The 23,821-nt window shown below is 41.2% G+C and overlaps 1 protein-coding gene across 3 annotated transcripts in view; it reads left to right on the forward strand.

Moving 5' to 3' along the window:
- The window catches only part of SGCD (sarcoglycan delta), a 925,354-nt gene that overhangs the window by 236,238 nt on the left and 665,295 nt on the right, over positions 1-23,821 (forward strand). For all 3 annotated transcript variants that reach the window (XM_054691428.1, XM_054691429.1, XM_054691426.1), the window contains one exon: positions 21,310-21,415. The gene's annotated coding sequence lies outside the window, so the exon portion shown is untranslated. The remainder of the gene's footprint in view (positions 1-21,309; positions 21,416-23,821) is intronic.

The following is a 23,821-nucleotide window of genomic DNA, read 5'->3' on the forward strand; positions in this document are numbered from 1 at the left end:
GCTGTCACTGGTACACAGAATGATCTAGAATAATAACAGCAGTGACAATGATGGCATTCTTGTGTGTCCATGCCATTGTAGGCACTGTTTTAATTTTTTTTCATGCCTTGCCTTATTTTATCCTCACTGAATCATTGTCCTTATCTTCATATTCTGAAGATAAGGCATCTGAGACTCCAGGCGTGGCCTGTGCAGACTTCCATGACTAAGAAGGGAGAACCTGACTCAGGAAGAGCCCAGTCTCCCCTGTGATCCTCTTCCTCCTTATTGCAGTGAGGTATTCAATAGGTGCTTTGTTGAAAAACATACAAATTCAGTGTTTTGTTACATCTTCACAAATCACTCATCTTCACCTTAAAAAAAAAAAAAAGTGATGTTACTTCCCCATTGGAAAATTAAAAATCACCTGAAGTTGAAACACCTGAAAGTGGATGCTTGGCATTTGTCCTTGGGAAGACTCAGTTTTGTTTATGTTTCCTGTCTCCACAAGCATCCTGGTGAGCCACCCGATTTCCATGGGAGCTGCTTGGAATGATACCTGCAAAAGCTAAGGGCTACTCTCTCTTGCAGTTGCTAATTGTTGTAGTCAGAGAAAATCATCTCATATATCTGAGATCTGGTTGCTTTTCCAGGATTTTAAGAGCAGGGTCATGTTTCCTCGTAAGGCCATTAGGAATGTGGCTTTGGCTTAATTTTGCTGAAATCCTCTTTTCCATCATGAAAGTGGCAAGGACAGGAAAGATGAGAAACCCTCTTTTCTTGCATGTCTATGATGGGCTGATGCTAATTTAATCTATAACACATTCTGGATTCTTCATTGAGTAGAACAGCCTGCTGGATCCACGAGAAGGGATATCAGAATGCCCAGCCAGTGTGTGGCTGAGCCAGGATTATTTGCTAAGTTATGATTCCAGAGCTCATGCAATTCCCCTACATCATGTGGTCAGAATTGGCATCTGACAGGTCAGCAGCTGGGGCATTTGCCCAGTTGTGCTCCCTGAAGGCCATTTAGTCCTTGCCCATATGCCCGGCCTACCCCACCTGCTCATATAGGTCAGTGTCAATGTAGCTTTGGCAGTCATTCTGGATCCCAGAATACAGTCCCTGGAACTGTCTTCACCCTTCCTACGTTAGCCACATAGTTTCAGGAATTGCTCATGGCAGCCTGAGGTGGTAAAGGCTGTCAGAGGAGCTTTCAAAGAGTGGGGCAGAGTCCCAATAGCCTACCCTCACCGTTTTCAGAGAGTCTGTGTGATGCATCACTGTCCCATATCATTGAAGAAATGGAGTCTGGCGACCCAAACATTCTCCTCATTTCTGCAAACCTGAAGTTAGTCCTTGCTCCAGATTCTTCCCTTATCTGAAGTAGACTTCCTGGTACCAGATGCTGCCAGCAACCACATATATTAAAGCTCTCTCCTCTGAGGAATCCTAGCAATCATCCTACTTTACCACATCACAAGTACATGATCCATGACCCTGGTCCTCTCCTGCAGGAGAGGGAGCCCCTACCCCCATTAGGGATCCTCTTTGCCTCTCTGTCTCTTGTAGTTCAGTCCTGCCTATGGCTCATACAGCACAATTAATAACATCCCCAGTCATCAAAATAGGGCAATTCTTCACTATGTCTTATTTTAATTCTATTTTTATATCTTATAGATGATTTTAATAAATATGGGCATAAGACTCAAGGACAAAGTGGACTCCCCTGTCTGGTGCTGTCTGATAGATTTGCTTCTTTGAGCAAAACCATTTTCTTTTATCATTATTAAATGTTGGCCAATCTGAATAGACCTCTTAGGAAACATGCACTCACTTAAAATAAAAACCTCAAGAAATTTCAGGATGTCAAGAGAGGTCTCCAGAAGTCTTATGCAGTCTCGTCTAATCCAAATGGAGCCTTCCACCCCCATTAGGTACCCACCACATGGACATGAGTCCTCTCCAATTTGGCTTCAACATGTATTCTAATCAACATGACATTGATGAATGTCAACATGTATTCTAATCTCCAAACCAGAGAGAGAGCAGATGTTGGTTTCAGGCTCTGGGTTCAAGTTTGGTGTCTTTCCTTACCAGTTGTAACACTCTGGGCCAGACCCTTGGCTTGTCTGAATCTGTGTTTTCATCTGTAGAATAAGGATATGATCCTATGTTACTAACAGGGTTGATACAGAAATTAATAAGCAGTGTGTGGGTTAGCACTTACAAGTGTTAGGAAGGCATCAAAAGTTCGTGACAGCATTTTGAAAATATTCTCTTGAGACTCAACAATTTTAGGAGTCTGGGGGGATGCGGGGAGAGGGATAGAGTGGGTTGTTTAGCTTGAATTTGAATCCCTGCTTAGTCTCTATCCAGCTGGGTGACCTTGGGTGAATATGAATATCATCACTGCCATTTGAGAATGAGAGGAAAAAGACTCAGAGGGACAGTGATGATGATGGTCTGAAATTCTTGAATTTGAGAATTTACTGAATAGAGTAAGAGAACCCACACTGGATGGCCTGATGTTAGTATTAATGCTAATATTAATACCAGTTTGCATAAGATAGCAGATGGTCACAAAATGTTAATTAACTTCTTATGGTTCCTTTCCATAAATCAGATCTTAACCAGCTGTTGGCTATTAGCAGTCTTGTGTTTTATTTTCAGTTCTTCTACAAAGGACAGTTTAGGTTTGATTGATTGATTGATAGCTAGCTAGATAGATAGATAGACAGATAGAATTGTGGATGGATGGACGGACAGCAGATGATGGATAGAAGGATAGATATAAAGATATAGTGATAAATATAGATGGATAGAGACATATATTATGTACATTATGCATAGGTGTATTTATGTATGTATATACACATATATTTTCTGAAGCTACTCTGTTATAATCTTACATATTGGAGATTTACTGTGATAATTGGTGGGTATTTTTTCCTGGAGCCCTTCATTCTTCTACAGTCCTCCCTTGCTTTATACTCAGAGTTTAGAGGGTCTAATAACTCTCTACCACCCTGAGCCGCTGCTGAATGCTGAGTTACAGCTTACCTGTGATGAGTGTCTCTGCCCAGTTAAGGTCCACGCATCACCTCCTGAGAACTGATCCTAGCAAGAGAAAAGTTATTCCTGTTGAAGAAAGTGTCCTGTGTCAAGGCAGAGGTAAAAGAGCATGTTGAGAAGCCAGCTGCCATGAAATTGAATTACAGGTGTCATATTCTTCCAGTGTTAGATTGCTCCATTATGCCATGGGCCTTTCTGTTTGTTTGGAACAAATAACTGCAATTGACTCGGATGCAAAGAGCTGAGGGTATTCGCAGTCAGAGGTTGTTTAAGGTTTTAAGGTTTCTGTAATGATGGAAAATGACTCCTATCCATTTCAAGCATGGTTTTTTCCCTCCCAAGCCACCACATTTAAATGTGAAGAGAGGAAATGCCTCACTTTTTAATACTTTTTTCTGCACACAGCGCTCTTTAAAGGCACTCCAGGTTTCCTTAATGTGCTTGACTGTACACCCAATCACTTTTATTTATTATCCTGTGGAATACGGTCAGTAATGACTTCTGGGGTGGCTGACAGTGGATGGACGATTTGCTTTCACCGCTTCCATCTCCTCAACCCATTTCCTCTTAATTTGGGGGAGATGGTGTGGAGATTCTGGAAACAGGAGTCACAGAGACAAAGCTTTAAGGAGGAAGCTCCAAGGCATCTTGTTTCTTCCTCATAATTGGACGTCATCTGGAGTGATTTCTGTGTCTCACCTTCTGCCATCAATACATCTTAGCTGCTCACTGAGCACTGGGGTTTCCTTTTCAAGAAGGAATATAAAAAAATGATGGATTTTTCCCCCTGAGTGTGTTCACAAAGGGACGAGCTTCTCAGCCTCAGAGGGTGGTTGCGATGAGCTGGTAGTGTCGGTGATGATCATTTTTATGCGATCCAGGCATTCAGGTGACCACCGCTTTGTTAGAGACAAGCCCAAGCTGTGGAGGAGTTTAGAAAAATTCATGTTTCTTGTGGGTATTCTAAATTTAAAAATAAATTGCTGATCTTCCTAAGCATTGACAATCTACCTATCATATTATAGCTGTCTCTCATAGAAGCAAAGTTGAAATTAGGTGGGGGATTGGCCTTACCGCACCTGGCCTGTTGGTGCTTTTGAATTCTCTTCTGGAGATACAGTTTTAGTCATTTTGTTCTCTGCAGATATAAGTAAATACATTATTTTGGTAAAATTCCCCTAATAAAGAAGAGCAGAGGAATTTTACACTTGCATCCCCAGCCTCCAGCCTAATGCTCACCCTACTCATACTAGGTAGGTGTCTGCATGTCTTACAGATCCATTTGCCTGAATGCGCATATATAACCTGGTGCTGAGAATAGTATGTAATTTTACCTGATATTTTAATTAAATGGATTATTTTTTCTGTAGCTTTTTTTTTTCACTTAATAGTTTATTGTGTGGATTTATCCATGTCAGTATTTATAGATATAGGTCATTCTTTTCAAACACAGGTTATTATTCCGTGATATAGATGTAACCCAATTTATTTAACAGATGGATGGACATTTAAATTGCATTATTTGGCTTTACAACAAAGGTGTTGCTGCGAACATCTGTCTATATGTTTCTGAGCGTGCACGTGCTGGAGCTCCAGTGTCCACATCTAATTTTTATGGCAACACTACATTATTGGAACCAGTTCAGTGCTCATGTTAATGATGGGTGAAAGACAGCTTATATGTGTAGTGGTAAGTGGTGCACATTTGCAAGAACATTGCATTTTGGTACATGGGTGGCGTTGAGCTGAGGTGTTCAATTAGAATTACAACACAGTGGTGATTTGTGTTTGTTTGACTGCGAGAAACACTATAGAGCTGAACATGCACATTTCAAGCTGTGAGAGAACTGTGAAAATTAAAAAAAAAAAACAAAACATAAATAAAAGAATTCTTGGTATTTAAAGTTTGGATCCTTTCCCATAAAAGTGGAAATGAGCGTGCATTTAAGTATGGCCAAGGGACGGCAGTTGGAATTGTTATAGCATATGAAGCCAAAGACATGGTGTGAGGATGGGGGATGAATAGGGATGTTATTAGTCAGAAAAGCCTGGGCTTGAAGCCTGCACTGCTGAGGTCTCTGCTAGCCTGCTGCCTTTGGCTTCCTTCTAGCAGGGCTGACCACCACTTTCCTCCTGGGGTGGTCATGGGGTGAAATAAGCTCATGTCCAACCCTGCCCTCCCACCCCCTCAGTGGACCACCAATATTCTATTCTATTCTTAAGTGTGTTACTCTAAAGAGTATCATGTCCTATCCATCCAGGAGTGGCCAGGTTAACTTACTTTCACCAATTATTTGTTTGATAAAAGAGGAAGCCAGATTGGGTCATCTCAAAGATCCTTTACAGTTTTTCCATTTTATTTTATTTTATTTTATTTTCTAAAGGTTTGTTTGTTTATTTATTTATTTATTTATTTATTTATTTATTTATTTATTTATTTATACAAACACTGGGTACAGTCAGAAGCGCAGGAGGGTAAGAGGATTCACCAGAGCCAAAGCGGGGAATAGAACAGGCAGACCAACCAAATATACTGCTGAGGGGAGCAGCAGGCTCAGCAGGAGAGGTCTGCGCACCACGTGGGACCCTTGCTGGTGGCCGGGGATCTAACTGGCGCTGCTGAGGCTGTGGGCAGCTTCACAGCCCATTGCTCAACCGCTGTGCCACTGGAGAGGCCCTACAGTTTTTCCATTTTAACAAGTTTTTCCTTTTGAAAAAAATGAAGGTTTCATCTATTGCATTTGTAAGCTGTTTTGTTCAGGACACATATGTGTGTTCATGTGCACATGTGGACACACACACAGTGTAGGTTAGGATAACACCATGGTGCTCAGATCCTCCCAATACAGAGCCTCCAATCAAAGAGTGTCAGTCTCTGTGTAGAACAACCCATCACAATAAGTAATCAGCAGAAAGAACATTTGCCTTCTTGGCTCCTAGTCTTCACCCCATCCCACCCATCAGCCCAGTCTTCCTTTGTCAGAGAAACACATTTTTCAAAAATAAGGATACACTGCAATTTGTTTAACCTATGGATGGACATTTCAATTGTGTTATTTTGCTTTTGTGAGAAAAGGTGTTGCTGTGAACAACTGTGCAGATGTGGGCTAGGTCTTAGCATCGATGACCTCTCAGCCTCAGGTGCTGTCTACCCAGTAGGGGTTGTTTGTGCAGTAAACATCACTCTACTTTAACAACAGCTAAGACACTATCACTTGTCAGGGCATTTGCATGCAAAACATCTAACATGTACCAATTTGTTCATTCATTAGTTGATAATTATTTATCAAATGTGATTTATGTGCTAACTACAAATCTGAATGTTGGAGATAAAACCATAAACACAATCAAGTCGGGCTTTTTGGAGGGTTCATTCTAGTGGAGAGCGCCAGAGGACAACTAATAAGATAAATAACTTATTATATTGTGATAACTGATATTGTGTTATTTTCTTAACACAAAGTGGTTAAGAAAGAGGAAGTGATGAGGGATAGTAAGAATATAAGGCTGTCAGGTAGGACCACCTGTGATGTAAAATAGGTGAATATATCAGCTTTTATATAAGCATACATATGTGTGTGAAGGGCATCATTACTGTCCCTGTTTTATAGATCCAGAAAACTGATGCATGAGAGGTTAATATGTATTAGAAATGACTTTTGGTAGCAATAAGAAACAGCCACCTAAAACGGTGCCATCAAAAAACAGGAGATGATATTTCCAGCATGATAAGGACACTGTGGAAGGAGGCAGCTCCTGGCTCTGATTGGTACCTGGTAGAGGCCAGTGTCTCTGCAATGGTCTCAGCCTCTCCTCTGGGATTGGGCATGGCCTCCTGGGTGGCTTGTGCACCTTCGAGGCAGGAGCAAGCAGGTTGGAGAGGTGCTTGGCCCATCTGTCCCTCTTGTTGGGAAAGAAAGTATTCACCACAGATTTCTCTGTCATCCTTTTTTTTTTTTTAAGGATTTATTTTATTATTATTTTTTTAATCTTAAATTTTATTTTTATATTCCCCCATACAATTGCAAACGCCCCATTCTGACCCCAATCCTTCCCCTCCCGCCCCCGACCCCCCAAAAAGTGTCTCTGGTTCATAGTTTTTTGTTGATTTTGATTTTCACTTTCTTATATTCATTTTCCTGGTCCCTTATTTAAGTTTTCTAGATTCCTGCTATGAGTGAGACCATCCGGTATTTTTCTTTTTCTTTTTGGCTTATTTCGCTGAGCATGATCCCTTCCAGCGCCATCCATGTTGCTGCAAATTGCATGTGTTTATCTTTTTTGAATGCTGAGTAATATTCCATGGTATATATGTACCACATCTTCTTGATCCAGTCATCTACTTTTGGGCATTTGGGTTGTTTCCAAAGCTTAGTTATTGTAAACAGTGCTGCTAAAAAACATAGGGGTGCAGGTGCTCTTTGGAATTGATGTTTCTGTGTCCTTTGGGTAAATACCTAGGAGTGGAATTGCTGGATCATATGGAAGTTCTATGTTTAGTAGGTCCAGAAATCTCCACACAGCTCTCCATAGTGGTTGGACCAGTTTGCACTCCCACCAACAGTGCAGAAGAGTTCCTTTTTCTCCACATCCTCGCCAACATTTGTTGTTGCTAGTTTTTTTAATATGTGCCATTCTCACTGGTGTGAGATGGTATCTCATGGTAGTTTTGATTTGCATTTCCCTGATTGCAAGTGATGTTGAACATTTTTTCATATGTCTGTTGGCCATTTGCATTTCCTCTTCAGAGAAGTTTCTTTTTAGCTCTTCTGCCCATTTTTTGACTGGATTATTTTCTTTGTTGTTGCTGAGTCTCATCAGCTCTTTGCAGATTTTTGTGATCAGTCCTTTATCATTAGTATTGGGTGCAAAAATGTTCTCCCAGTTGGTGGGGTTTCTCTTTGTTTTTGTTATTGTCTCTTTTGCTGTGCAGAAGCTCTTTAATTTGATGTAGTCCCAGCTGTTTATCTTTGCCTTCACTATCACTGCTTTGGGTGATGTGTCTGTAAAGATGTCTTTGATGTGCAAATCCCGTAGTGTTTCGCCTATATTTCCTTCTATGTATTTTATGGTTTCAGGTCTTATGTCTAGTTCTTTAATCCATTTTGAGTTGATTTTTGTGTATGGTGTGAGGTAGTGGTCAAGCTTCATTCTTTTGCATGTAGCGACCCAGTTTTCCCAGCACCATTTATTGAACAAACTTTCTTTGCTCCAATGCATAGTCTTTGCTCCTTTGTCAAAGATTAGTTGACCATAAATCTGTGGGTTTATTTCTGGATTTTCTATTCGATTCCATTGGTCTGTATGTCTGTTCTTGTTCCAATACCATGCAGTTTTGATGATTATGGCTTTGTAGTATAGTTTGAAGTCTGGGAGTTTGATGTTTCCATTTCCTTCTTTTTTTTTCAGTAGAGCTTTGGCTATTCGGGGTTTTTGGTGATTCCATATGAATTTCATCAATAATTGTTCTATTTCTTTGAAGAATGCCATTGAGATTTTGATTGGAATAGCATTGAATCTGTATATTGCTTTTGGTAGGATGGCCATTTTAATAATGTTTATTCTTCCAATCCATGAGCAGGGGATGTCTTTCCATTTCTTTGTGTCTTCTTCTATTTCTTTTAACAGTGTTTTATAGTTTTCTTTGTATAGGTCCTTTACCTCTTTTGTTAGATTTATTCCCAAATATTTGATTTTTTTTGTTTCAATAATAAAAGGGGTGTTTTTTTTGATTTCTTCTTCTTCAGATTTATTGTTTGTGTATAGGAAGGCTACTGACTTTTGCATGTTGATTTTGTATCCTGCCACTTTACTGAACTGACCGATGAGTTGAATTAGTTTTTCTGTGGAGATTTTGGGGTTCTCTATGTATATTATCATATCATCTGCAAATAGTGATAGTTTGACTTCTTCTTTTCCTATTTGGATTCCTTGGATGTCTTTCTCTTGTCTTATTGCTCTGGCTAGGACTTCCAGTATTATATTGAAAAGCAGTGGTGAGAGTGGACATCCTTGTCTTGTTCCAGATCTTAATGGAATTGCTTTCAGCTTTTCACCATTGAGAATGATACTGGCTGTTGGCTTGTCATAGATGGCCTTTATGATGTTGAGGTATGTTCCTTGTATCCCAAGAATTTCAAGGGCTTTTATCATGAATGGGTGTTGCACTTTGTCGAAAGCTTTCTCAGCATCTATTGATATTATCATATGGTTTTTATATTTCTTTTTGTTGATGTGTTGGATAACGTTGATTGATTTTCGGATGTTAAACCATCCTTGTGCCCCTGGAATGAATCCAACTTGGTCGTGGTGAATTATCTTATGGATACATTGTTGGATTCTGATAGCTAAAATTTTATTGAGGATTTTTGCATCAGTGTTCATTAGGGAGATTGGCCTATAGTTTTCCTTTTTTGTGTTGTCCTTATTCGGTTTTGGTATTAGTGTAATATTGGCTTCATAGAACGTGTTTGGTATTGTCCCTTCCTTCTCAATTTTTTGGAAGAGTTTGTGAAGGATAGGCACTAATTCGTCTCTGAATGTTTGGTAGAATTCATTTGTAAATCCATCAGGTCCTGGGCTTTTGTTTTTGGGGAGGTTTTTGATTACCATTTCAATTTCGCTGCTTGTAATTGGTCTGTTTAGGTGTTCTATTTCTTCTTTATCTAGCTTTGGGTGATTGTAGAGTTGTAGGAATTTGTCCATCTCCTCTAGATTGTTGAACTTGTTTCCATATAACTGTTCATAGTAGTTACTGATTATTCTTTTGATTTCTGCTGTGTCCGTTGTGATTTCTCCTCTTTCATTTATGATCCTGTGTATTTGTGCTTTCTCCCTTTTTTCCTTTGTGAGCCTGGCTAGGGGTTTGTCTATTTTATTTATTTTTTCAAAGAACCAGCTCTTGGTTTCATTGATCTTTTGGATTGTTTTTTTAGTTTCAATTTCATTTATTTCTGCTTTGGTTTTTATTATTTCTTTTCTTCTACTGGATTTGTGGTTTTTTTGTTGTTCTTTTTCTAGATCTTTGAGCTTCGAGATTAGGTTGTTTCTTTGAGTTCTTTCTTGTTTTTTGATGTGAGCTTCTATTGCTATATATTTTCCTCTTATTACTGCTTTTGCTGCATCCCATACATTTAGGATATTGGTGTCCTCCTTGTCATTCAATTCAAAGAATTTTTTAATTTCTTCTTTGATCTCCTCTTAGTCCAGTGGTCTTCCAGTAGTGTGGCTTTTAATCTCCATGAGGTAGGATAGTTCCTTGCCTTCTTTTTATGATTTATTTCTAGTTTGATGCCTTCGTGGTCAGAAAAGATGGTTGGTATGATTTCAATCTTGGTGTATCTGTTGATGTTTGTCTTGTGCCCCAGTATGTGATCGATCCTGGAGAATGATCCGTGTGCGCTTGAGAAAAATGTGTACTCCGTTTTTTTTGGGTTTAGTGTTCTATAGATGTCTGTTAAGCCCAAATGCTCTAGGTCCTTATTTAGAGCTTTAGTTTCTTTACTTATTTTTTGTCTTGTTGATCTATCCATTGTTGATAGTGGTGTGTTGAAGTCTCCCACTACGTATGTGTTTTCTCTGATGTCTGTTTTCAGAGAGGACAACAGTTGTCTGATATATTTTGGTGCTCTTTCGTTTGGTGAGTATATGTTAATGAGTGTTATTTCTTCTTGAAGTATTGTCCCCTTAATCATAATGTAGTGACCATTGGGGTCTCTTATTATTTTTTTGAGTTTGAAGTCTGTTTTATCTGATATAAGTATAGCTGTTCCTGCTTTCTTTTTTGGCCCATTTGCTTGTAGGATTGTTTTCCATCCTTTGACTTTGAGCCTATTTTTATCTTTTGTAGCTAAATGTGTTTCCTGGAGACAGCAAAAGGTTGGGTTTTGTTTCTTAATCCAGGCTGCAACTCTGTGTCTTTTTATTGAAGAGTTTAGTCCATTTACATTTAGAGTTAATATTGATATGTTAGCATCTGTATTTGCCATTATGTTTGTCTTTCCTTTGATTTTATTTATTCTTTTAATAACTTTTTTTTTTTTTGGTCTTCTTTCGTTGTTATTCGTCCCTCTGAGGTTCTGGCTTTAGGATTCCTTGTAGTATTTTTTGGAGTGGGGGTTTATTCGTAATGAAATTCCGGAGTTTCTCTTTGTCTGGGAAGGTCCATATTCTTTCTTCATGGAGGAAAGAGAGCTTTGCGGGATAGAGTATTCTTGGTTGGCATCTGTTTTCTTGGAGTCTGTTGACTATGTCCCTCCACTCTCTCCTTGCCCGTAGTGTTTCTTCAGAGAAGTCTGATGTCAGCCTGATTGGTTTTCCTTTGAATGTTATCTGTTTCTTTCCTCTTGTCAGCTTCATTATTTTTTCCTTGTCCTGGATTCTTGGGAGCTTTACTATTATGTGTCTTCCTGTGTTTTTCCTTTCGTCGTGGAAGTTTGGTGTTCTTCTTGCTTCTTGTATATCAATTTTCAGCTCCTTCTTCACATTTGGGAAGTTCTCTTCAATTATCTCCTGGAATATTTTCTCTGTTCCTACATCTCTCTCCTCTCCTTCTGGAATTCCTATAACTCTTATATTTCCTTTCCTCATGGAGTCAGATAGTTCTCGAAGTCTTTCTTCATTCTTTTTCCTTCGTACTTTTCTTTCCTTTTCTGTTTTGGTTCTTTTTATTTCTGTGTCTTCAAGAGAACTTATTCGTTCTTCCATTTCATCTATTCTGCTTTCCTTGCTTTTCCCGGAGTTCTTTAGTTCCTCCATTAATTCTTTGATCTCCTGCATTTCTTTTACTTCCCTCTTTAGGGACTCAATTTCATTCTTCTGACCATTGTTTTCCCTCTTTAGGGACTCAATTTCCTTCTTCTGATCTATCACTTTTTTAATCATGGCAATTTTAAATTCTCTTTCTGGAAGGCTCAGAAGTTCTTCCAAGTTGCTGTCGTTGCAATCTGGGGAGTGGTTTTCTTTTTGTGGTGTGCTTCTTTCCTGAGGAGTTGTTAGGTTGCGTGTGGTTCTTCTACTCCCTACTGTCTGTTTTCTAATTTGTCGTATGCGTTGGGACACTGTGATGCTCGGACTGACTGGCATCTTGGGTGAACTTCTCCGCTCCCCTCTGGCTCTTCCAGGAGCCATCTCTGCCTTCTGGGGGAGCTTTCTGCTGGTTTTAGGCAGTTTTTACTGAAGAAATGTCCCTGTTCTCAAATGGCGAAGCGGGATGCAGTCCCTGCGCCTCCGGTTTCAGGCACACTCTTCTGCGCCCCCGGTCTGCCCCGGACGTGAGTGCCTGCTCCCTCTGTGGGCTCAGACTACTGGTCGGAAGGGGCCTGGCTTGGAATAACTTCCTGGCTGGCCACTGCAGAAGCCTTCTGCCCTTTTCAAGCAGTCTTAAGAAATTTCCTGTTCTATGGGGTGTTAGTGACTTTTTTTTTCCTGGTCACTAGGTGGCGCCAGAGATCTCTCCTAGTGTCCTTGGGGGGCTGTTTTTCGTCCCCCCAACCCCGTGGGACAGGGAGCAGAGCAGGAATGGTAGGGTACACCTCAACAGCTTTGGGGTGCTGTGTCTGCTTTGTGCCCCACCGTCGTGGAGAACCCACGCCCCGAATTTTCGTGCCCCGGGTCTCAGTTCAAAGCCCTCAGTTCCAGGACGTGGGCTGTAGCCCAGTTCAGTGGCGCGGGAATGGCGCCTTTTGCACTGCTCCCGTGCCCGGGTGCCTGGTTCCTGCTCACTCAGGGAGGGACCTTCACCTCAGTGAGGACCTCCGTGCGTCTCCCCGCAAGCCTAGGTCGCAGGCAGGCGCGGGTACCTGGGCAGCCGCGATTCCGGTCTGCACTTGCTTTTCAAGCTCCCCGAGCGCGCCGCTTTCCCGCGCCAGCTTACCGGCAGCCCGGGCTGTGTGCGCGTCTCCCGGGGTCTTTGTTCTTCTCTAATGGCGCCCGGAGCCGTTCGCTCGCCGCGGCGAATCCTGCAGGGTTCGCCTCAGCTCCCGTTCACGGGGTGTGGTGGCTGCAAAAGTTCCTTTCCGCTCACGGTCCCGCTTGCTGCGTAGTTTGTTCTTGTGGGTAGTTTTAGTGTGTTGTTTTCCTCCTCTCTGCGGGTCGGAGAGTGCCGCCTCTGTGGGCGGGGGAGGGGAGCAGGGTTCTGCGCTTCCCTCCCTTCTAGTCCTCTTTTATGGCCACTTTCTTCTTCGGGTAGTTTGCTGGCGTCACCCGTTTATCTTCCGTGTCCCGGTTCTCACTGGGACCTGCCGCTTTTCCTCCCTATTAACTTTTTTTAATGGGAGATCTTACTCGCAGTGTCTCCTCGCCGCCATGTTGCTCCGCCCATCTAAGGATTTATTTTTTTAATGCATATAAGAACTGGGGTATAAGTCAGATCTGTAGGGGGGTGAGAGGATTCACCAGGGACAGAGTGGGGAGAAGAACAGGCAGATCTACTGAAATATGTTGCTGAGGGGAGCAGCAGGCGAGACATGAAAGTTCTGCTGTGCCATGTGGGTAGCTCTGTGGCTGGGGATCGAACTCATGGTGTAGTGGCTGGCAATAGCTTGATAATGCTGATACTTTACCCCCTGCACCACCAGGGAGGCCCTTCTTTGCTATCTTGTTGGAAAGATCAGTGTCCCCTGGTGGTCCCCTTGCAGTGAGGATGGCTGAGGTAGTGAGTTGTTATCAGGATTTCTGTAGGGCGGGAAAGTAAGGGAGAAAGTGTAATGCGTGGAGGGTACGTGTTTGCCGGGGTGACTTGCCCACAGTGTGTGCCTGGTGGGCCAGCTTGGTCTGGCAGCACAGTTCTGCTCTCCTCTCTGTATTTATCAGATTCAACTCGGGTAATCCTCACCGCTTCGAGGGCCTGGAGGAGGTGACTAATGTGAGTTTCGACGCAAATACTAGCAGTCACACTACAGAGAAGATGACAAGTGAATTCTGGTTGCTTCTGCCTAATTTCAGGAATATCACGCTCTGCTCTTTTTTTTTTCTTTTTAAGATTTATTTATTTATACAAGCACTGGGATACAGGCCAGAGGTGCAGGAGGGTGAGAGAATTCACTAGAGACAGAGCAGGGAGCAGAGCAGGCAGAAGGACTGAAATACACTGCTGAGGGGAATAGCGGGCGAGGCGGGAGAGGTTTGCTTAGTCATGTGGGAATTTCCCTGGCCGGCCGGGAATTGAACCGGTGCTACAGAGGCTGTGGACAGCTTCACAATGTTGCGCTCAACCTGCTGCACCACTGGGGAGGCCCCATGCTCTGCTCTTTAAAGCAGAATTTCCAGGCATTTTTCTCGCCTATCTTTACCTCATATCAGCCCAAAGTTTCCTAACATCTTGTCCATGATGGAAGCCTGATCTGTGGTGAATCTACAGACCATGCCGATTTTTGCTGATGCAGTTGAGATCCTGGGTCAGGAGGGGAACATGGAAGTAAATCATTGATCTTCTGAAGAAATACTGATAAAGTTCTCCTCAGAGAGTTTTTCCTAGCTGCTGAGTACCCTCCAGGTTAGATTCCTGCTGACCTGGGTCTACCCAGAGACTTCACACTGCTAGCCTGGGGAGTGGTGTGGGAGTCATGAAAGCAAGTTTAATATCTCCTAATCTTGTGTTCTTCAATCTCATTAAAAAAGAAAGTCATCTGTCAAAGCATGTTCAGTTACTCACCTTTTAATTGATGACTGCCCCCAAATTTCCTCCTACGTAGAATTTTGGAATCTGCCTAGCTATAGAATAATCATTCCAGGAATATACATCTGTCACTTGCTCTATCATATTCGCAGATCTTTTTGAAGTGAAGTGACGTGATTAGATCATTGGGTCTTTTAAAAAATATTTTCTAGCCATTTTCTAGTAGAAGGAAAGAATAATACATGCTAATGATCAAACATAAACAAATAGGAATGTTTACATTTCACAGTGAAATTTTTCTTTACTCACAACTGTAAAAGACATCCACCTTTAGCAGAATATTTTACATCCTTTCAGGCATTTTCTGGTAACCATTTGCAATGGTTATAATTTTATAATATTAACAATTATTATCATTATTAATAGAATGTGATTGTGTTGGACAACTTTTGTTGTATTATCAAAAGTATATATTGAACTTTCCATCCTGGTACATCCACATCTACCTGGTAACTCTCAGTGCGTAGTATTTCATTGAAGAGTGAATTACAATTTTAAAAAAAAAAATATTTATTTATTTGTTCATACAAGATCTGGGATACAGGCCAGAGGTGCAGGGGGTGAGAGGATTCACCAGAGACAAAATGGGGAACAGAACAGGTTTATTGACTGAAATACACTGCTGAGGGGAGCAGCGGGTGAGGCAGGAGAGGTCTGCTGTGCCATGTGGGTAGCTCCCTGGTTGGGGATTAAACTCATGCTGCAGAGGCTGAGGATTACTTGACATGCTGTGCTTAACCCCTTGCACCACCAGGGAGGCCCCAAAGAGTGATTTATAATTCTTGTAGACAACCCCTAGTAGTGGCACTACAAATTTTTCAAAACATGTTTAATACTATAAGTGCTCTTGAAGTACTCTTGAACATATGTGTGTGATCTTTAAGCAGATGTTTAGCTTTTTCATAAGAAAATTACCCAGAAATGGTGTTGATTTATTTGAAGGTAGGGACATTTAAGATTTGGGGGAGATTACAAAGTGACCCACTCGCCACAGTGTACAAGGGTGTCAGTTTCCTTGCATTCTCACCAGCACTGGCTACTGTGCATATTTCATCCCTGTGAATCTGAGAAATAAAGCAATTAAAAGTCTACTTTAACTTGCCTTTCTCAGATGAATAGTGAACTCAAGAATCCTTTTGTTTGATTGTTGGTCATTGTGCTTTTGTTTTTAGCTGTTCTTATTTTGATGAAATTCTTTAGATTATACATATGAATCTTGCATTTGTCTCTGGGTTGTCCATCTTTTCCCCTCACTTTGTCATTTGTCTCTTCACTATGTTTTGGTATTTATGCCTTACCCTTTTTTTTAACCACTAATATTTATTTTCATTTTTATTTTTTTACATTTTTTTATTTTTATATTCCCCATACAATTGCACCCCCCTTATTTTGACCCCAATCCCTCTTTTCCCCACCCTTCCCACAATAGTGTGTCTCTGGTTTATAGTTGTTTGTTGATTTTGATTTTTTCTTTCTTATAGTTATTCTTTATCCTGGTCCCTTATTTAGGCATTCCTAGATTCCTGCTATGAGTGAGACCATCTGGTATTTTTCTATTTCTTTCTGGCTTATTTCACTGAACATGATCCCTTCCAGCTCCATCCATGTTGCTGCAAAATGCATGAGTTTATATTTTTTGTTTGCTGAGTAATATTCCATTGTGTGTATGTACCACATCTTCTTGATCCAGTCATCTATTTTTGGGCATTTGGGTTGGTTCAAAGCTTAGCTTTTATAGTAAATAGTGCTGCTATAAGCATAGGGGTGCAGGTGCTCTTTGGAATTAATGTTTACCCTTTAAACTGGGATGAGGCATGAGCAAAAGCCCTGAAATAGCAAAAGAATTTGGAACCCGGAAAGAGAATGCTTCCAAGAGAGGGGAAGCGATGTGTGATGTACTGAGAGAAATCATCAATCACAAGGAAGAAATGATTTTAAATATTATTTTAAAGATGGTGCCAACTTGAAATTTTAATTGCCCTTCCTTTATATTCTGCTATTTTTCAGTGTAGAAAAATAGAAATAAAAAATATTGGCTGTCTACAAATTGCATAAATACTCAAAGGCATATAATTTTTTTCAAATTATATATTCAGATGTGTTGGTCTTTTTCTGTTAATTTCTAGCTTTATTGCAGCATAAGCTCAGAAACAGTCTGATTGCACAGTATTGCAAGTTTAAAATACTGAGCGCAGCTTTGACAACACAGGAGTGTGCTGGACTTGAGTCATTATCATTCTATGCCTGATATTTACCCACACCCACTTTCGGTGCAGCCCAAACCCGGATTTAATAACCCATAGCATATTTGCACAGATTTTCTCATTTTCTAGCCATTTAAAATTAGTTCTGAACATTGAATAACTCATTTTTTAATATAGTCCTCTTTGCATTTTGCTTTGCCCTAAGAAGTTTTGTAAGGGAGAGTCAGTTAAACAACACAGGTGTAACTTAACTTCTTGGAAAGTTTTATGTTTTTGTTCTATCCAAAAGTTCACTGTAATAAATAAATTTGCAGGCTTAGTGCAAACTTGTCATAGATGACGGATTTTCTAAATGAAAGGATTTGGAATAAAAATGATCAGGTGAGAGAGAGAAAAGGAATGTCTTAGCTTTTGGCCTTTCAACTAAATCTGCAAGTTACTGAGGAACTATGACTATAAATGGCACATGGAATAAAATGTATGAGATCTGTACTTCTTATTCTCAGATTATGTGTGTAAACTTTGAATCCTACAGATCTGGCCTTGAATTCTGACCTCCCCACTTAATAGTTATATGAGACAAGTTATTTGACTTTTCAAAGCCTCAGTTGCCTTATCTGTAAATTAGAAGTAATGCCTAAAATTGCCATTACCTAAAGATCACTTATTTTATAATTTCTGACATTCATTTCCCTGTTGATTGTAAAAATCTGGGTGATCTGTTTTAATGTCAGTACGCTGTGGTCTCAGGTGCAGACACAATTTAAAAATCATAGCAGGTGAAAGTGTGGGAGGTGAATAAAAACTGAGTAAAACTGCCATTTATTTGGCATTTTATAAGCAAGTTCTCTGCAGCAGTCAATTCATGCTGTCTGTTAAAGTAACCCAACTTTTCATTTTTATTTTACTTTTTACATCTCAATCTTTCGTGACTTAAAACTGATGACATCTGAATATTTCTCAAGAAGTTGCTACATATTTATGAAGAACGGTTAATCTGTGCAAAAGTAGGGAGAGTAAAGTCATAAAATTTTAGAGCTGGGTGACTTTTGGGCTCACATCCAATAGAGGAAATTGAGACTCAGGCAAATTACTATTACTTGTTTGCATCAAATATTAGTGATGATGATTAAAAAGCAACAACTGCAAAATGATAATGCAACCATGAGGTCTTGCACTGGTTCTGTTGTGTCCTGTCTAAGTGTGATGTGTGGGAGTGGCTGAAACTTCTCTTTCCTGCACTCTGTTTCTCCAGAGTGTCAGGGGCATCCAGATGTTCGGGAGAGGTAGTTCCTTAGATCACAGTGAATGGGGAATCCAACAATGTCCAGGTCTCAGACAGGTGAGCCCCTACAGCCAGCCAGCCCAGGAAGTGCATAGATACTGGAAGTGCTGTTGGGTTCTCCACCTGTCATGTCCTGGAAGCTCAGCTACTGGACACCCCAATGAGAACATATCAAGGGGACAGAGTAGGTGGGATGTGGGCACTTGCCTGGTTCCAAAATATTTGTAGGAATGTCAGAGGCCCCACTGGGAGGCCCCCCACACAGTGAAGACCTGGAGATGGCCACATCTCCCCATGCCCTGGGCTCTCCAGATCTGAAGCTTCTGTCTTGGCCCCTCCTACCTCCAACCCTCCAGCAGAACTCAGGACATCTATTCTAGACCATGGTGGAAAGTTTTCTCTAATTCACATCATCCCCAACGTTACTTTTTTAAAGAATTATTTATTTATTTATACAAGCATTGGGCACAGTCAGAAGCGCGGAAGGGTGACAGAATTCACCAGAGCCAGAGCGGGGAGCAGAACAGGCAGAAGGACCAAAGTGCATTGCTGAGGGGAGCAGCGGGTGTGGCAGGGCGTGCTGCGCCTTGTGGGACCCTCGCCAGTGGCCGGGGATCGAACTGGCACTTCAGAGGCTGTGGGCAGCTTCACAGCCCAGCGCTCAACCACTGAGCCACCAGGGAAGGCCCCCCAACGTTATTTTTTTATGGCCAAGAGACAACCCACTCCCTAGCACTGGAAACTGATTCCTCCTGCTGGTCTCTGTGCATCTCTTCAGTGTCACCCCACCTTTGAGGAAATGAACAGACTCCTTTAGGATGAATCATGAGGGGCCTGGAGAAAGGAATCCTAGGAATGGAAAGTAGTTTGTGTTTCAAGTCATCTCCTTCTGCCCTTTGACATCTGTTTCACTGTCACCACCATGATCCCCTTGTCCACAGCATCAAGAAAGTACTAGCATCGAGGGCTTATTTTGAAACCGCCAGTGAATATCATCAGCTCATTATGTCATTTTATTGCACAGATCCCCTATAATGTTGACCCTGTTATTTTTTCTGTTCTGTAAATGAGAAAGCTGAGTCATACAGAGATTAAATAACTGGCCTAAAACAGTGACTCTCAGACAAGAACTCTTTGGCCCCTCCAGGGCACTTGACAATGTCTGGAGCGTTTTTGCTTTGTTTTGTTAGTTGTATTACTTTTTATTGTAGTGAAACTGGTTGACAACACTGTCCAATTTAGGGTTATAGGTTCACACCTCTTCAGTGTATGTCACCATACCATGTCTGCCACCATAGCCCCCAGAGTCCCCACCACAACTCATGGGTTCCTGTGTCCCCTTTATGTTCCATGGTCCACCATCTCGTCTGGTGGCCTCAGATCTACAGTCAGAATTGTAGGGTCTGTTTCATTTAGTTTTGCTCATTCCTTTGCTTTGTTTCTTTGTTTTCCTCATATGAGTGAAATCACTTGATATTTGTGTTTCTACTCTGACTTAACTTCACTCAGCATTATTCCCTCCAGTTCCATGCATTTTGTCACAAATGTCAAGATTTTACTTTTATTTTTTTAATAGCTGAGTGGTGTTTGACTGCCACAAATAGGAAGGTGTTAAAGCTAAGCATCCTACATTGCACATTCAATTCCTCACAACACAGAATTTTCTAGCCCAAACTGTCTATAAAGTCCAGGTCAGCAAACCCTGGCCTAACATTATCCATTAGCAAGATGAAGAGAGTTTTATCCTGAATAACGTTGAATATTTATCAAATGCTTTTGCCATATCCAGATAATTTTGATATGTCCTCATTAATCTGTTTATGTGCTAAATCCTAGCATTACATTTTCAGATGTTGAAATCATTCTTTTTTTCCTGTGGTAAATTCTACTTATTTGCAGCATGATATTATTTGTAAGAGAATTTTAAGTATACACAGCAATATTACGTGTTATAATGTTTTTGGGTTTTTCCCCCAATTTTCTAAAAAGATTTATTTATTTATTTATTTATTTATTTATTTGAAGATTTATTGATTTACTTATACAAGCACTGGGTACAGTCAGAAGCGCAGGAGGGTGAGAGAATTCACCAGAGTCACAGGGGAGAGCAGAACAGGCAGACTAACGAAGTACACTGTTGAGGGGAGCAGTGAGCGGCAGAGAGGTCTGTGCGCCATGTGGGACCCTCACCCTTTGGCTGGGGATCCAACTGGCGCTGCAGAGGCTGCAGGCAGCTTCACAAACCAGCACTCAACCACTGCGCCACCAGGGGAGGCCCAAAAGATTTATTTATTTATGTATAAAAGAACTGGGGTAGATGCCAAGGGTGTGTGTGTCAGGGGGAGCGGTGAGAGGATTCACCAGAGACAGAGTGGGGAGCAGAAAAGGCAGCCTGACTGAAATACACTGCTGAGGGGAGCAGTGGGTGAGACAGGAGAGGTCTGCTGTTCCATGTGGGTCACCTCCCTGGCTGGGGATCGCTTCATAATGCTGTGTCTTAACACCTTATGCCACCAGGGAGGCCCCATTATGTTTGTTTTTTTAACCTGTCAGAGAGAGATACATACCAATTTCAGAATATTGGTTCTACTTCTGTGAAGGGAAGAACCGGAAGTCAATGGAGTGGGCCATTGTCTGTCACTGCCATTGTCTGCCTTTAAAAATAGGACTGAAGCACGTTGTAAATATTTATTAATCTGGGAGTGTTAGAGTGTCTTTCTAGAACTAGAAAGATATTTGAAATAATAGAACTAAAATGACAGAAATGACATAATGGTAAACATTTTATGATTAAGTAGTTATTCCTAATATTAATTTAATAGTAATACTGTTGAATTTTTTACTTTTTTTACTTTTATTAAACTGAAGTATTAATCAATTACGTTTTGAAACCAAATTTTATTAAACATTTATTTTTTTTTTTGCTTTTTTTCATTGATTCATCCAAAACATAAATAGGGTATCATTTGACTGAATATAACATGAATGTGAATATAAAGACATATTCATAGGGGAAACTTGGATAGTAGGATTCAAAGTCCTTGGTAATACTCCGGGGCCCTCCTTTCATCACCTGCTTTTCCGCACAGGAGGCAGCGCAGGACGTGGTCCAGGCCACAGTGGCTGATGGATGACGGCACGTGCTCAGAACCTGACTTCTGTCGACTCACTTAACTATCCCTGGATCCCCGCGTGGTGAGTACTCATGTTCTTGCTGTTGTAGATAAACCGAAGAGGCTAATGGAATGTGTCCCCTCACTTAGTGTCTGGGAGTTTGTCCTTCTCAGGAGAGCTGCCATGATTCAGGGTCCACAGGGACTCAGGGCAAAGCAAAGCACCCATTTCTCTGAGCCTCCTCCAGACATCACCTTCTCTCTCACCCCATATTGATATGAATTGCTAAATCCTCCTAAATTTGCCAGGTTTCTCCCCCTCTGCCACCTCTCCTCTTCACAGTCACCACTGTCCCCCCATGTCACTGCCTCTGGTGCGCTCTCTGCTTCCTTTTCTCCACCCAGGCAGGAGTTGAAAATCTCAGCATCACCTCCACCCCCGATGCACAGACACCTCGAACTCTTGGCCAAGTGGTTGACTTCTGTTCACTGTTCAGCCTTCATAGCAAGTATTATTTCTTTGGAGAAACATTCCTGTCCCCTGTAAACTTAAGTAGATATACTTCTCTATTCTCCTCAAAGAAATCTGCCACCACTCTTCACAGGACTAATGAAGTTTAATTAAACAATTATGTAAACTCTTTAGAGTTTGCTAGAATACAAACACCATGTCTCAAGTCTCAAATCTATTTTCATTATTGCTGTAACCCCAGGGCAGAATACAGTGCCTGGCATGTAATGGATATTCAATTTATCTATATGGAATAACTGAAGGAGCACAAGAGGAGTGAATGAATGTATTTTCCTGTAATTAATGATGTGGTTGATGGCTGGATAGAAAGAGAACTCAGGCCTGAGTTGGTCTCTTACCTATGTCAGATGGATAAATGCCAAGGATGGGAAGCATACCCCAGAGTGGAAAATTGAGTATTTTCTTTATTTTTTAAAGATTTATTTATTTATGCATAGCAGAACTGGGGTTTATGCCAGAGGTGCAGGGGGTGAGAGGATTCACCAGTGACAGAGTGGGGAGCAGAACAGGCAGATCTACTGTAATACACTGCTGAGGGGAGCAGCAAGCAAGTCAGGAGAGGTCTGCTGTGCCATGTGGGTCACCTCCCAGGCTGGCTGGGGATCAAACTCATGCTGGAGTGGATGGCGATAATTTGATAGTGTTGTCTTTTACCCTTGCAGCACCAGGGAGGCCCCTGGACTGTTTTCATCAGGAAAGGTAGTTCAGGTTACTACTAGAAGTCAAGGAGTGGAGCCAAACAAGCCAGAGAAGTAAGAAACGAAAAACTCAATGTCAAAATGGATGTGTCCATGGGCTTGCATTGCCCCATCTAAAGTGTTGGGGTGCACATAGCTGTAAAAAGAACAGATGTGTAGTTGATTTGTATTTGGGGATTTCTATTGTGAGTTCACTTGTCAAAATGATTAGTTATAAAACATTATTGTATCTACAAATCAATTGTGATCACTCAAAATGCAGAGTCCAAGGTATCTAGAAAAGAACCTCTAGAAAAAGATTCTGAGTCAGTAGGTCTGGGTGAACTGGGGCTCAGGTGCAGTGAGAACTCAGTGTCATAGACAGGTTCTTGGAAACTGTGACTTTATGCAAGACAGGTGACAAACCACGTCCTCAACCAAACCATGGCTTTTTGTTCAATGCTGGTGAGTTTTTTCTCCTCAATGCTATAGTGAAAGATGTTTGTTGAATGTCACGTAGAATTTGCTATATCAGCATTATACTAGAGAACAGGAATTGGGGAATAGAGGGATGGGTGGAGAGGAAGGAACACGGTTCAAGAATCCCTGACTGATCACAGCCTTTGAACTAATGAAAACACAAACTATGATGAACATCTTTGTGATGAGTGTGTCAGTGGAGTCCCTTTAAGCAAGCAAGATGATACAGAGTTATCACAGAAAGGGCATATCACGCCAAGGACATCTGTATTGACTGCTGGCTTCCAGGTCTAACTCACATGTTCATGTAGATCTTGCTCCCTTGTCTGTATTTAGCCCTTGCTAGGTATAAATATCAACCTTGGCCTTTCATGCAGACTGCCTCTTAATTAAGCTCTAAAGCCATAGATATGGTTAGTCTCCAAACTAATAAATATAAGTTCTTTATGTTATTTTACAAAAGTACTCTTCAGGAGCAGAAGTATTTCTTCAAAGGCGATGGGAAAAAACTTTGGAGTTAGTCAAAAAGAGTTAAAGTGAGAAATGATGGAGCTGTTGAGCTGCCTGGAAAGATGGTGTGTTTACAGCAAGAAAATCAATGTTTCTAGACCTGGTTAAAAACTGGCCTCTCAGATGACCCCTTTGATCACAAAGCTGGCCTTGTCCTCATTCCATTACAGTGTCCCCTTGGGAATTTGTGTCTTCTTAGACATGCAGTGTTCATAGCCAGGCTGGAAATGCTGCCATGTGATTTTTGAATGCAAGAAACTTGTGATGCTGGATTCTCCCAGGATTTTAA

The sequence above is a fragment of the Talpa occidentalis genome, unplaced genomic scaffold, assembly GCF_014898055.3.
Source record: "Talpa occidentalis isolate TD23 unplaced genomic scaffold, MPIMG_talOcc4v2.1 talOcc4.9, whole genome shotgun sequence".
Lineage (NCBI taxonomy): Eukaryota > Metazoa > Chordata > Mammalia > Eulipotyphla > Talpidae > Talpa > Talpa occidentalis.